The sequence below is a fragment of the Hibiscus syriacus genome, unplaced genomic scaffold (genome assembly GCF_006381635.1).
Source record: "Hibiscus syriacus cultivar Baekdansim isolate YM2019G1 unplaced genomic scaffold, ASM638163v2 tig00016212_pilon, whole genome shotgun sequence".
In the NCBI taxonomy this organism is placed as follows: domain Eukaryota; kingdom Viridiplantae; phylum Streptophyta; class Magnoliopsida; order Malvales; family Malvaceae; genus Hibiscus; species Hibiscus syriacus.
Window position 1 is genome coordinate 374,200 of NW_024062384.1, and position 15,820 is coordinate 390,019.

Genomic DNA, 15,820 nt, shown 5'->3' on the forward strand with positions numbered 1-15,820 from the left:
AAAAAAGATAGGTCGATTACCAGTCTTATTCCTCCAGAAAATTGAGAAAATAACTCGAAGTTATTTTAGTGGTTTTCAATCCTCATAATAGGGATTGAGTCATCGTTTCAGCCCTTGGCTATTGAGGAATTAGCTAAGTATGACAGTCATACTTAGCATCTTTAAAAATAAAAATAAAAATAAAAACTAAGTAAAACTTTGAAAAAGAAAAGAAAACTTTTATAAAACCTTAGGAAAGAAGAATGATTTCTGAATGTGTTTTTAAGCTTACCCTGAGAGGATATTTATAGCCTTCAAAAATCCTAAAAACAAGGAAAATATAATTCCTAAAAATAATTCTTAAAATATTTAAACTAAAATCCTAAAAATGAGTTTGACTTAAATTTAAATTTCAAAAATGCGGAAGACCCATTCATCCTTCTAGAAGCACTGAATGGACCTTCTGGAAGGTACTGACTCATCGCCTCGTTTGATTTGTCATGCCCAGAGTCATCCCCACTAATTCATCCTTGATTCTGAAAATAAAAAAACTGCATAATTTTGTCCTTTTAGTGTAATTTCCAGAATCTAGTGTCATGTACAAAAAATTAATCAAAACGAACGGATCAGTCATAAAAACTAATAACTAAGTAGCGATTTAAAGGCAAAATAATAACTAAATAAAGCACCTATCAAATTCCCCCTCACTTATTCAATGTTTTTCCTCGAGCATTCCTCAATTAACATATCAAAATTACAAGTTGTCATCTTCAATTTCAATTTATTCCTCAAACTTCCAATCAAACTAAGTCCATGAAAATTGTCGAACTCAAGGTACAATCAAGCAAAGACACAACTAAGAAAAATTTTAAGCAATAAAGATATCATATTATTTGCTAACATCAATAAAACATAGCTTAATAGCTCACAAAGATTCATACATATCCGCTCAAAGTATTTAGGGTAAAATGAAATCGCTCAAATCGGAACTAACCAAGATATTACCATAGGCTTGGAATCCAATCAAGTTTTCACTACTAAAAGTGAACATAATGAAATTATCAAGGGGTCTTTAAATCAAGGGTGTAATGGGGCTTAGGTTAGGGCAATGAAAAGGTCATGATGATCGGTTTAAGTACCAAGACAAGAGATTTACAAATCTTCATAAAATAAAATAAAAGTAAACATATAAACATGAACATGAACATTTTTTTCTTTTCAATATTTTCCTTTTTTTTCATTATTTTTCACTCTTTTTTCGTTTTCTTTATTTTCCTCTTGTTGTTTTCTGCATTGTACTGCTATTCGAACCATTTTTTCTAAATATGAAAAAATAATAAAATAATGAAAAAAATAAAGAACATATATCAATGTAAACAACTAATCTACTTGTCTTGATAAGGGTAGAAAAGATGGATAAAAATAAAGCCTTGGGTTTATTATATGGTGTAAAACAAAGAAGAATGACAAAGGCTTAAAAAGTGGTTCACCTGTGGATATATAAAGGGGTAGGCTTTTTAGGAAAAGTGGGTTTAATCCTAAGTGCCCCTATCACATTAAAATATTATGTTCAACATGTAGCCTCGATATGCATTGTGATTACAAGTTCTAGAATATCATAACTAGTCTGGTACACTTAAGTCAACCAATAAGCAAGAAAGAAAATGTAGGTTCGTTAGGTTCGAATCTCATAAGAATAAGTGTATATGTACTGAGTCAAGTTCATCTCCATCAACAAATGTATGAAATATCAATACTTAGCAGAAAATCACCAGCTATACCAATCACCATCAAGCAAAATAAATTCGATCAAAATATGGTCACAATCCAAAAGGAAGCAAGGGTATAAAGTGAATTTCAAGATAAGCAACTAAAGATTCCAACACATCAATATCAAAAGAACTTAATTCCAAACAATCAAACAAGCAAGCAAATAATTTGATAGCAAATTATACCCCCTCATTTATACCATGTTGTCCCAATATGACTATAAAAGTACAAGAGAGGGAACATAATTACTCCCCTGATTTAATGGCGACTACGACCATAACAAGATGAACCCGGTCGAAGATAGGATATGATCTCAGCTAAGTTAGCCTCAATGGAATCGATGTGCCCATAAACTTCATGGATCTTGCTATGCGGATGTTCGGCCAGCGGTGGCTGCGAAGTAGTCCTCCGGAGAAAAATTGTAATACCCCAGATATTGAATTAGGGACTTTATTAAAAGGATTTAAAAATATGAGGATGTATTCAAGTAAATAAAAAAAGATGAGAAAGATTTGTAATAGTGTTTAGACTAAAGTGTATCACTTGATAAAGTAAGAGGGCATCTTGGTCTTTTAAGAAGATAAATGAAATTAAAAATTTATCCTAGTTAGGGATTTTAAATAGGGAAAAAGAGGAAAGTGAAGCATTTCTTCTCTTCTTCTTCTTCTTCACGTGAGTGGTACTCTTATCCATGGTATAAGGTAAACTTTTATTAGCTAGTTCTTTCTTTAAGTTATAGGTTCCTTTAGTAACATTAAGTGATATGTACGCTTAATGAAGGATTAAAGAAGGTTAAAACTATGAAATGGAGGATATATGGGAAATTTATGAAAATGGGTTTTGAAGTGATATGCTCAAATATAAGCGTTTATTGAGGTTTATTGGTAGAATTGACTTTTCATAGAGGCAAATGAGATATTATAAGCATTGGATAGGATTAAGAACACATTAGGAAAAGTGGTGTGATTCTTAGAATTTAATGTTCTTGGATGACGTTAGATGTGTTAAGAAACAAAATGAAGGAAAATTAGTTTGGTTAATTAAAGAATAGTTTGATAATATTGTATGGTGTAAGTATAACAAAATTTGACCATAATTAGGTAAAAATCGGGTTGAAAATTGGAAAATATGGGCAAGGGTATCGGTACTAATAGAACAATACCGATACTATAAGCTATAATGGAATGAAATACTTGAGTAGTATCGATACTAACAAGGTAGTATCGATACCATGGTAAGGGTATCGATACCAGTCTACATCGAATCTAAAATGGGTATCGATACCGAAAGGGGTATCGGTACCATAATATATTGTAATATCGATATCGTGGTAAGGGTATCGATACCAAGCAACATCTAATCAAAAATTGGTATCGATACCAGAATGGGGTATCGGTACCATAGTGTAGTAGTATCGATACCATGGTAGGGGTATCGATACTATAGAGCCATAAAAGTTAAAAATAAGCTGATATTGTTATAGAAAGTTAATGATATGTTCTTTTTAGTATTGTTTAAGTATAATGGTTAGAAAATATACTAACTTTGGGTATGGTACATGTTTTAATTGATGCTTGAGTCAGATCGGAACCAAGCTTCCGAGCCTAGCAAAACATAGGGCAAATGCAAAGTACATGAGTAATCCACCTTACGTTTTGGATACTTAGCAATGAAAGTCAGGTGAGGGAATTTAATTATGTACGCATATGATATAATAGTTATAGTGGTATGAATTATTGATGTATGTATGGTGATTACCAAATGGCACTTCGTGTGCTAAAATGATAAGGAAATCATACTAAGTGTATGAATTTCCAGATAGGTCACTTCGTGTGCTAAAATGACAAGGAAATCATATTAAGTGTATAAATTTTCAGATAGGGCACTTTGTGTGTTAAAATGACAAGGAAATCATACTAAGTGTATGAATTTCCAGATAGGGCACTTCGTGTGCTAAAATGAAAAGGAAATCATACTAAGTGTATGAATTTCCATATAAGGCACTTCGTGTGCTAAAATGATAAGGAAATCATACTAAGTGTATCAATTTCCAGGTAAGGCACTTCGTGTGCTAAAATGACGAGGAAATCATACTAAGTGTATGAATTTCCAGATAGGGCACTTCGTGTGCTAAAATGATAAGGAAATTATACTAAGTGTATGAATTTCCAGATAGGGCACTTCGTGTGCTAACATGATAAGAAATTCATACTAAGTGTATGAATTTTTGTATTGGGCATGTTGTGTGCTAAAGGACAAGAAATTCATACTAAGTGTATGAATTTCCTTATGGGAAATATATGGGTATAAACATAAGAACTACATAACAAGGAAATGGATCTTTCTATTAGTAATGGGTATGCAAACCACACAAATTTTAGAAATGGTTGATAAATGATGATATTAGCACTAGGGATGTAAATTATGGAATACTTACTGAATTGAAAAATCATGTGAGAGATGAAATTGTTAAAAGTTCATAATAAAATGGTTAATTATCGTAATTGTATAGGATGAGTAATCCATGTAAATTATAGAAAATTTGTGGTAGTATTGTACTGACAGTATGGGTATAAACCATAGAATGTATAATGATGAAAAGGGTTAATTGATATGATGAATGATTAATATAGTAGAGACTGCTCTAAAATAAAATATCAAGGGGCCTAATTGTGTATATGACAGAAAAGTGTTATTTATGCCAGTTAGATGAAAGACCAAGTGTCTTTAAGGCCTAATTATGCATTTGATAGAAAGGTGTCATTTATGCCAGTTAGATGAAAGACTAAGTGTCTTTAAGGCCTAACTGTGCATTTGACAGAAAGGTGTCATTTATGCCAGTTAGATGAAAGACTAGGTGTCTTTGTGGCCTAACTCTGCATTTGACAGAAAGGTGTCATTTATGCCAGTGAGATGAAAGACTAAGTGTCTTTGAGGCCTAGTTGTGCATTTGACAGAAAGATGTCAATTTAACCAGTTAGATGAACGTTTAAGTACTTTAGAGTAAAAGAATAATGGCCTAGCTATGCATTTGGCAGAAAGTTGTCAATTATGCCAGTTAGACGAACGTTAAATACTGTTGAGTAAGTGAATAAAGGAATTTTAATGTATTGTGATATGAAGTGATGATATATATATATTGTACAACAATGCATAATTGTATTAAAGGATACCATAAATGAAAGGTATAATAGTGTATAAAAGACATGTAAGGATGACATAATTGAAATGCATATAGGTGCATTATAATCATGAATGAATGCTATCAATGAAAATAAATAATAATGACTAAAGAGGTAAATGGAAAAGAAAAATATAAAGGAAGATATGTATGCTAGGCATACGAAAAAGAATTAAGAAAATTGTGAATGGAATATGGTTTAAACTAGGAGGAGTATGGGATATTTAAAGAATATACGAGTTAGTACGAAATAAATAAATGTGACATATTTATGTATATTCAAAGGTTACGTTACAATATTATGTCTCACTGAGTAATTACTTAACGTGTGTTTATTTTATACGTAGATAAAGACAAGGATTTGTGCGTAAGGAGTGTAGTAGTAGCAGCAGCTTTCTTCAATTAAAGGTTAACTCATCAGTAATATTATGACAATCTTATTCAATTTAAGACCTTAGTTGGCATGTAATTAAACTATGGTAACCATTTTGTAATGCAATTAAGGAATAATTTTAGAATGTTGCTTTTAGAAATATCCTATTTTGTGGTTAATCAAATTAAAACAAATTTTTAAGGGTTTTAAAATGATAAACATTATTCTAAAAGTGATGTGACATACATATCTTGTGTATGGAAGGGTATACGGGAGATGGGTGATACAAAAATACACAGATTGTGAGGAGTGATAGTGCCGGAAGGAACTATGTGAGAAATATCAGGGGTACCAGAAAGGAGGCCCATTGTGTCCAAACACCTAGCATCCAAAGCATCCATTGCAAAAGCATAAGTAAACTGGGCAGTGTTTAACATCAATGGAAACAAACGGGATGCAAGGTGAGTAATATAAGGCCCGAGAATAAGGGGTGATCAGATCATACAACCCGCTCAAAGGCGCAGGCAAACCAGAATCCCAAATTTACCTTAGTATCGATTTACATACACCATAAAAAGAACAGTTCGACCTTACTTAGTGTGGACTTAGTATCATTACGTCCAGAATAATTGTAAGCTAAGAACCCATGGATATATCGGAGAGCGGGATCACGAATGTAATATGCTTTAGTAGTGCGTGCATTGTATTAAACTCCCGTCGATCTTGTGAGTGCCTCAGAAGCTATGTTAGTGTTGAAATCCTGAGGCATCTCAAGTATAGTAGTCAGATATCCATGATCCGTAACATCCGTCACAAACCCCATAGAAAAAGAGAAATCATTCATAGACATTCTAAAGTACTGGCCAAGCAATTGAAAGGATATAACATCAGGGGAGTCGATAGAAATGACTCGATGATGTAAAAAGGTAAATATAGCATAAAATTCAAACACCAATTCATAGTATGTGCTACACCTAATTTCAGGATACAATTCTCAACCAATGGCAGCAAAACAATTAGAGACATAATCTCGTAAATGTAAAGTATCAAGAGTACGAGAGGGAATATATTTGCAAACCTGAAATCGCTGATGTCGGATGTTGTCAAACCTCCAGGACTTATCATCATCAAATTGTAGATATCCCTGAAAAACTTCTTTAATTGGAACCAAATAAGTTCGGCCCCTGTGGTGTCTTTGAGAAGAACCGTCATTATCAGTATCACCCTTGTGAGCAGAATACTCACCAGAATCGACTGCAAAGCTTACAACAAATGAAGGAGATGGTGGTGGCGCAACATGCTGATGAGAAGAGGAAGAAGCTGTAGCACCTAGCGAAATGGGAAAAGCTTGTTCAAAGTCCTTTTTAAAACAAAAAGTAGGGTTCCACATCAGTAAAGGTTCAATTTCCAAAGGGTAGAGTTTACCTCGGGATGTTCAGGGATAACATATGATGATGTCATGACATCGGGTATCGATTGGGAAGTAAAACCCGACGGCATATAGTTGAACATTAGGGTGGCCGATGATGAAGGTATGGGCTATTGTGGATTTCTTGGATCGGCAGTCTGATGATGAAAGAATGCAGAATGGTCGCTAAACAGAGGAACGACGGTGGGTTCATCCGTAGGCATTGGAGTTCTCGGTAGAGACCCTTACGACCGTCGCCTACCATGATGAGGAGGGCGTGGAGTGGGCAGCGAGTCCGAATCACTTGGAATGGTCACGAAGGCCAGAGCGGTATGGCGACGACGTCCTCTAAGGTTGAGCGGTAGAGGAGTACCTTGGTTGGCTTGGTTACGCGTTTTCAACATCTTGAATAAAGGAGAAGGCAAACAAGACCAGAGTGGGGGAAATGGCACAACGAATCGACGGGCGGTGGCATGATAGGTATGGAGGCGGATCGGTGAAAAGAATAAAGAAGATGGTTGCTTGTCGTGCGGCTGGGGGAAAAAAGAAAAGAATTTGTTTTTGTTTAATGAGGGGCTAGGTCACATGGTTTATAAAAAGAAAAAGTGAGAGTTTGACATTGAGTCAAGCTATAATAGATGGTTAAAAAATATGGATAAAAGGTAGAACAATAAAATAATGTGGGATTGGTTTTTTGGTTAGGATATAATCGACAAAAAGAGAGGGTATTGGGATTGGTTTTAAATTATAAAAGGTTTTAATGTGATCCCAATCAGCCTTAACTTTCATCTTGATATGAATAAATCATTGAAATTCACCAAGGCTGATTTAAAGGGAGTTCTACCTTACTTCATCCTATATCTGCTCATTTATTCACTATATTTTATCATATTTTTGTATTTTATCACATGTAAAGCATTGAATTTTCGAAAAAGAAGCAATTTCAGAAGTTCAACGTAGAGTGAGCTAAGCAATTTTGCATCTTTTAGTCTAGCTCGTCTTCAAGAGTTTTTTGACAATTTTTTCAAAGAAACAAAATTGTAAGAACAACTAGAAAAAGGAAATATTTGCAAAAAATAAAGAGAAATAAGAGTTGAAAAAGGCATTTAGAGCGGAGAAAAAGAATTTTGTGAAAAAATGGGGAAAGAGGAGATTTTCGAAGAGAAAGAGAAAAAGATTGACATTGAAAAAGAAATTCAAAAAGAATATGAGAGTGAAAAGGATGAGTTTGAAAAATAAATTGTTTGTGCAAAAGAGAGAGAGTCAAATTTCATTTTGCACTAACAACCTTAACCATTATTCTTCTATTCTTGAATTTTCATTATTGCAGGATGACGAGAAGAGCACTTCAAGAGACATTTCAAACACATTGACAATCCTAAAGATGATCCAACATCGTCAATGCTTTAATCATGTATCAAAGGATGATCCAATGAAGTTTTATATCACCAAGGAACCGGTGCCCAATAAGATCATCAAGCATCTTCCAAGGTTTTCTATTTTCATTCATTCTATTAATTGTTTTTCATTTGCTAATTTTGGCTTATTTAGCAGCAAAATAATTCATGTGCGTGGAGTTATCTTACCTACCTACGAGGATAAGTTTCATTTTCATTTGGAGGAAGATTATCCCAACAAAAACAAGGCAACTCTACAAGTATATATTCTGCCCAAAATCAGTCGATTTAAGAGTATGAAGCAAGCATCGTCCACTTACTCAAGAACCATCATATGGGAGGACATAAAGATTAAAGAAGTTAGTGTAACCTACCTACTTGAAAGAGTTCAAAGGTCAAGACTCTCCACCCACCCTCATGATGATTCAATGGAACACAAAGAAGGAGTACAAAGAACATATACCTATTCGTATGAACGTACAAGTAAAACTTAATTCCAAAGAATGGTGTTTGTGTAAAACAAGAATGAAGAAGTTCCCAGCTAAAAGGAAGTCGAGATTGTTTCCTTTTGTAGTAAGCGTCGATTTGGGGACAAATCACATTAAAGAGGGAGAAAATAATGTGATCCCAATCAGCCCTAACTTTCATCTTGATATGATTAAATCATTGAAGTTTGCCAAGGCTGATTCAAAGGGAGTTCTACCTTACTTCATCCTATATCTGCTTATTTATGCACTATATTTTATCATATGTTTGTATTTACCTCTTAGGATATGCTTATCATATGATATCATTCATTGCATGAATTTGCATGAATTGTATTAGTTGCATGACATTCATTGCATTTAATAAGTGTACTGATCATTTAAGCATGCATTGCATGTAAAGCATCTAGTTCATTTTGGGTGTAGTTCATTTATGCATATTTAGATCATTTAGTAAGTTACTTCATTCATGCATATAGTTCATTGAATAAAGTTAGTTCATTAATTAAACTAGTTCATTCATCAAACTAGTTCATTTATTAAACTAACTCTTAATTGTTTCATGCATTTTTTAATTAAAGATTGGATAAAGTTCACCTTTGTATTTAGGTGCATGAGAGAAGTTGAACGGTTTCAACAGATGCAAGAATATCAGTCAGAATGTCTTCTAATTCTGGATAGGATACAAACATATTTGAGTCCATAAATCAATTGGAAATTATTCCTATATCTCTTATCTTTCCAACGCCTTTTGAATCACCTCAATCCTATATCGGTAGCTTGAGATATGATCGATTTACTAAAGACAGTACAGGCTGGAATTTTCATTACGGGAATTTTATACAAGGATGATTTGGATGAGTTTGAGCCAAGGAAGAGTCTTTTCATCTTCTACCAAGAGACAACCAATTGATGGCCATCTTAATTCACCAATTCAAGTCATTCAAGGTTGATGTTATCACCCATTGAAGGACATTCATGTTCAAGCAAGGGGACATGCAATAACCAACATTCAAGGCCTTTATCATCTTTTGAAGGCTGATCATATTCTACAAGGGAACAAGCAATGAAGGCTGATTTTATTTCATTTAACCACCAAATTATGTGATAAAATCAGCAAGGAATTTGAAGAGACAAACTGATTTGGACATGTAGGATGTCCACATTCATCCTATGACTTCATTTATCCTCTTTTCTCCCATTTGAAAGCAAAGCAAGGTAGCCCAAGAGTCACCCCTCCTTTTTGGACGAATTTAAGGCTAGAATTATCTCAAATTAAAGCTTAATTCATCCAATTTCAATCTACATGGCAAGCCATCAAAGGATAAGAAGAATGACAAGTCATTTAATTGAATTCAATTGCATTTAGGTGATTGTTTTATTTTCATTGTAAAAACTCTTCATTTGGTGCCTATGAACACTATAAATAGGTACCTCCATGGCATTTGTACTTAGAACTTTTTGTATAATATACTCTTTGAAAGGTTGCTTTCATTTTAGTTCTTGGATTAGAACTCTATCGGTTTCTTGTCAGTCTTGAAGCCTTTCTCCATTTCATTTTTTTATAACATTGGGTCCTAGCTCACCTATAGCTATTGGGTCACGTTCCACCCTCTATCACTTCGATTCCATCTTTGTATATTGTTGGTTCCTAGCTCCATATAGCTAGCGGGTCACAATCCGTACTTTTTATTTCATCATTCATCTCACACGCCATAGCATCTTTTACCTTCACCATACTTTTATTCTTTTCACACTATAAATTATTACCACCACTACATTTTCACCACTTTCCTTCATTTCATTAAACCACAACAACCATCACTCTTTCATCACCTTCAAACCACTTTATCATAACCTACAACCTTTCATTTTCAATTTACTTATATCAATTTATTTCTTGTAACGTTGTTTGTGCATTTTCAGTCTTCAATCAAAGCATTGTGAAGTTCTTAATAGAATCATGATCAGGTAACATCGTATATGACTCAAAACACATAATCGAGATCATATCAGGTTTAGATAGTGATAGGTGAAAAGATAAGGTGGGTTCTGCCGAAAATTGAAAAAATAAAACTTTCAACCGCCCCGCCCCCCCAATTAGAAGTTTCCACAATAGAGGGAAAATTTGATTTGGGGAATGCTATAGTGCGCCTATAGGGGTGGGCTATGCTAACATGCACCGCCTCTTGTCTCCATACTTGAAACACTGCTCCTTGGTTATATATTCGATCGAAATTCAAACATGTTCAGAAAATAAAATAAAATGAGCATCTAACAGAATTAAAATATATTGGAAATTAAATGGAATTAAATAAAACATGTGATAAATAAATAAAATTGAATGGGTTGCCTACCACAAAGCGATTTTTTTTGACGTCGTTAGCTCGACGACCTATTTTTTTAGTATTTGGGTTCCTCCAATTCGATTTCTTTGATTAGACCAACCGGAGCATTTTCATAATACAACTTCAACCTTTGACCATTAACTTTAAATCGAACTCCCGAGTTATCTTCAACTTCAATAGCACCGTGAGGAAATACTTGAGTTACTGTAAATGGTCCGAGCCATTTTGATTTGATTTTTCATGCAAAAAGTTTAAATTTAGAGTTAAACAATAAAACCTTTTGACCGACAAAAAATGTTTTAAAAGAAATTCTACTATCATGGAATTCTTTTGTTTTTTTCTTTAAATATCCTAGCACTATCATAGGCATTTCTCCGAATTTCCTCAAGTTCCTAGCTCATTGTATTGTTTTTCTAGCTCATTCAAGTGTTGCAGTAACTATATCATTCATTTTCATAATTCTATAACTTATTTCCTTGTTTTCTTATCATATATAGGTGCACAATAAGCTAGGGATGAATATGGAAGATTGTGTATAACTCACTATCTCTTTGCCAGCTCGTGGGAGCTCAAGAACATCAAAGGATAACTCACGATCACTTAAGGGAGCTCAATGGGCTTAAAGATTAGCTAAAGGAGTCGGAGAGTAGCTGACATTAGTTGAAGTGTAGCTGAGGAGCTAGAAGCCGAGCTGAAGACTTATGGAAGCTAGAGACAGCTGGAGTGACACTGGGTACCTAGCTAGCTACTAACCTACCAAGCTACCTAGGAACCTTCCAAGCAAGCTACATCACTCGGCCATGTGAAAAGCACACTACCTTAGCCGAATCATCACATCACTTGGCGTGGAGACCTATGCTTTCAAGAGAGGAGTTGTAACCACACAATCAGCCCATGTACAATCCATGGGCTATTTGACATAACTGACACCGTTTTTTTTAAATTTTCCCTTTCTGACACCGTTTGACCAATATTTCCAGAAGTAGCACCCTTTCTGCTGAGTTGGCAAAGGCGCATCCCCGGGGACGCGCTTTACCCGTGTTTTCGCTGAGTTGGATGCCACGTGTGGAAGGCGCATCCCCGGGGACGCACCTTTGCCAACTCAGCAGACACGTGTGGAAAGCGCATCCCCGGGGACGCGCCTTCCATTAAATGTCATAAATGCCCCCATCCGTTTTTCCTAACTACCCCTCCTCCTCCCCTATATAAACCCCCTCAACCCTCCCTCATTCTTCACACCAAAATCATCTTCTCCTCTCTTATATAACTCAAATTCTCCAACTATTTGAGTTTTAAATTTGTTATTAGTGGTAAGAAATTTATTTTTATGTTAGTATTTTTTAAATAGTTATTATTTTTTATTTATATTTATGTAAATATTATATTTTATTAAAATAATATTTATATAATTATTATTTATTTAGAATTATTATTTTTTTTTTTGCTAATTATATTGTTTTGTCTACAGTTATAATGGAAAACGAAATGCTGTTGCGATTGGATATTGATCATATCTCCAGACATTTTAGTGATATGGTAATATTTTTTATAATTAATGTTAATATTTAAATTTATTTTTATTTTAAAGTTTTTATGAATTTATATTAATTTTTATTTTTTATAATGTATATTATTAGGATGTTGATCGTATTTTAGAGACTTTTATTAAAAATCCACGTATACCGACACCGGAACGTATTTTGCCATATTTGGCTTCTGCCGGGTTCGGGTATATTACAACAATTATAGGCGGTTGCAAACTCGAACCTGTCCTAATTTCTGCACTGATTGAGAGGTGGAGGCCCGAGACACACACTTTTCACCTTCCATGTGGAGAGGCGACAATTACATTGGAGGATGTCTCTATGCATCTGGGGCTTCCCGTCGACGGAAATATGATGTGTGGTATGGCGGATGGTGATTGGCAATCAATGTGCATTGATTATCTTGGAGCTGCTCCGCCAGAGTTTAATGGAGGTAGAATAGCTTTATCTTGGTTGAAAGCTAATTTTGAGGTTTTAAATGAAAATGCTTCAGAGGATCAAGCAAAGGCATGTGCTCGGGCATATATTCTACGAATAATTGGAGGAATATTGATGCCCGACAAATCTCGCAACCAGGTGCATTGTATGTGGTTGCGGCATCTGATCGATTTTGATGAAGCTGAAAGATATAGTTGGGGTGTTGCAGTTTTTGCATTTCTCTTTAGAGAAATGTGTCGGGCGACGAATTATAAGAAAACTGCTATCGGTGGATGTCTTCTGCTTCTACAATCATGGGCGTGGTTCCACATGCCTTTCTTATGCCCGATCGTGAATGAACCATACGTATTCCCCTTATTGTTGAGGTAATTTTCGAACTAAATTTTGATTTAAATATTTTCAATTAAATAGGGTGATATATAGTTTATATTATATTTCATAGGTGGTCGATGAAAAGAAAGGACCATAAAAGTATACCTACTGGGTTAGAGGAAATTCGTTTACTTATTGATACGAAAGCTGGGTCTGAGGTATGTTTTTAAATTTGTTTAATTATTAATATTTTAATTTAAAATGTTAGATATAATTAGAATATTTTATTTATTTGAATTGTATATTTATATTTCAGTTTCAGTGGATACCTTATGCGAGCGATGAAGTGAAAGCTTGCATCCCACCCCACCTTAGTGGGTCATTAGAGGTATGGATATCGGTTATACCTCTTATATGTTATGCTATTATTGAGTGGCATCCAGTTGATCGCGTGCTCCGTCAGTATGGTTGTACGCAATATATTCCTGGAGCTCCTAGGAATTTAGACGACGTGCATAACATAGATAGACGAGGAAAGAAAGATATTAACTGGGTGGTGAGACACAGAGATTGGATTGCGCTTTGGGAGAACCGATATACACTGGTGGCCCCTCGACAATATTACGCTGAAACTGGTCATATGGTTACGGATAACTATATGGACTGGTTTAATGAAAATGGGAAGCCGTTTCTACTTTCGGCGGAAGAACGAGGGGTTAACATTCCTAGGTGCCGAGAAAGACGTCAACCGTCTCAATATCATCGTCCCCCGACGCGTGGATGGAGAGAAGGCGCTACCGGTTCTGCATCAGTCCCACCACAACATCCTTATTCGTCGATGCCGCAGGGGTACATGCCCAGCCCTCCACTTCATATGCCAAGCCCACCAGTTTATATGCCATCTCCGCAGGGTTACATTCCGAGCCCGCAGGGTTACATTCCGAGCCCGCAGGGTTACATTCCTAGCCCGCCAGGTTACATGCCTAGCCTGCAGGGTTTTATACCATATGGAGGTGCATATACGACTATGTTTAATGATCCAGCATATGGTTCATATGCATCTTATTTGGCTGGTGGTACTTCTCCGCAGACACCTCAATCTCCATCTGGATCACAGACATCGATACCAATGTTTCCACAGTTTTCACAGTTCCCGGGGAGCGGTGGGATTGTTACTAGCACTCCTCCAGGGTCGTTATTTTATACAGCCCCTTCAGCGCCATCTACACCAAATGAAGAAAATGCTGCTAATGATGATAGTGAAGATGAGGAGACTGAAGAACAAGTTCCACGAAGAAATCCTCCACGAAATAGACAACCACCGCCATGTGGAACTCATTCGAGAAGACGACATCGGTGATCCAGTTATATTTAATGTTATTTAAATAATTATATTTCAGAATTTTATGTAATTTGGTTATGTTATTTAAATGTTTCATGGTTGTTACATACATATTTTTTAATGTTATTTTTTATTCACATTTAACATTAAATGTTTGATAAATGTTTTTAAAATACAAATTATATTATTCGAAATTTAAAATAAAAATAAAAATAATATTATTCAAATTTAAATTTAAAATATAAATTATAGTATTCAAAATTTAACATTAAATTTCAACTTATTATTCCAATTGTATTCGAAATTAAAAGTTATATTCCAATTATAGTTCACAATACTTAAATTGAAATTAAATTTATCCATACATATGATTTTATCATTAACATATATATTAAAACGTATACATTAAAATCATCTTATGTTGAGTTCATCGATCGACGGAATCGGCCAAGAGGGGGTGAATTGGCAATTTATTCAATGTCACATTTCAATGCTCATTCCATACAATTTCAATGTCACAATCAACTTATCACTTCACATTTATTCAATTTATCCATAACATTTTATCTAATTATTCAAACTTCACATAACGTTTTAATTTAAGTTATTCTTAACTTGCTGAACTTTCAAAGAAGTTAAATTTTGGTTATAATTTACCTGATTTACTGATATATCTAGTGTCCCGAGGGACATGAGTGACATAATAGGGCAATGATAACATATTCTATGACAAAATAATGGAAGGCGCGCCCCCGGGAACGCGCCTTCATGTCCCCTGAGAAATAATAGGTACTGATATATCTAGTGTCTCCGAGGGACATGAGTGATATAATAGGGCAATGATAACATATTCTCTGATGAAATAATGGAAGGCGCGCCCTTGGGAACGCGCATTCATGTGAATAGTGAAATAATAGGTACTGATATATCTAGTGTCCCCGAGGGACATGAGTGACATAATAGGGCAATGATAACATATTCTCTGACGAAATAATAGAAGGCGCGCCCCCGGGAACGCGCCTTTATGTGAATAGTGAAATAACAGGTACTGATATCTAGTGTCCCCGAGGGATATGAGTGACATAATAGGGCAATGATAACATATTCTCTGACGAAATAATGGAAGGCGCGCCCCCGGGAACGCGCCTTCATGAATAGTGAAATAATAGGTACTGATATATCTAGTGTCCCCGAGGGACATAAGTGACATAATAGGGCAATGATATATTCTCTGACGAAATAA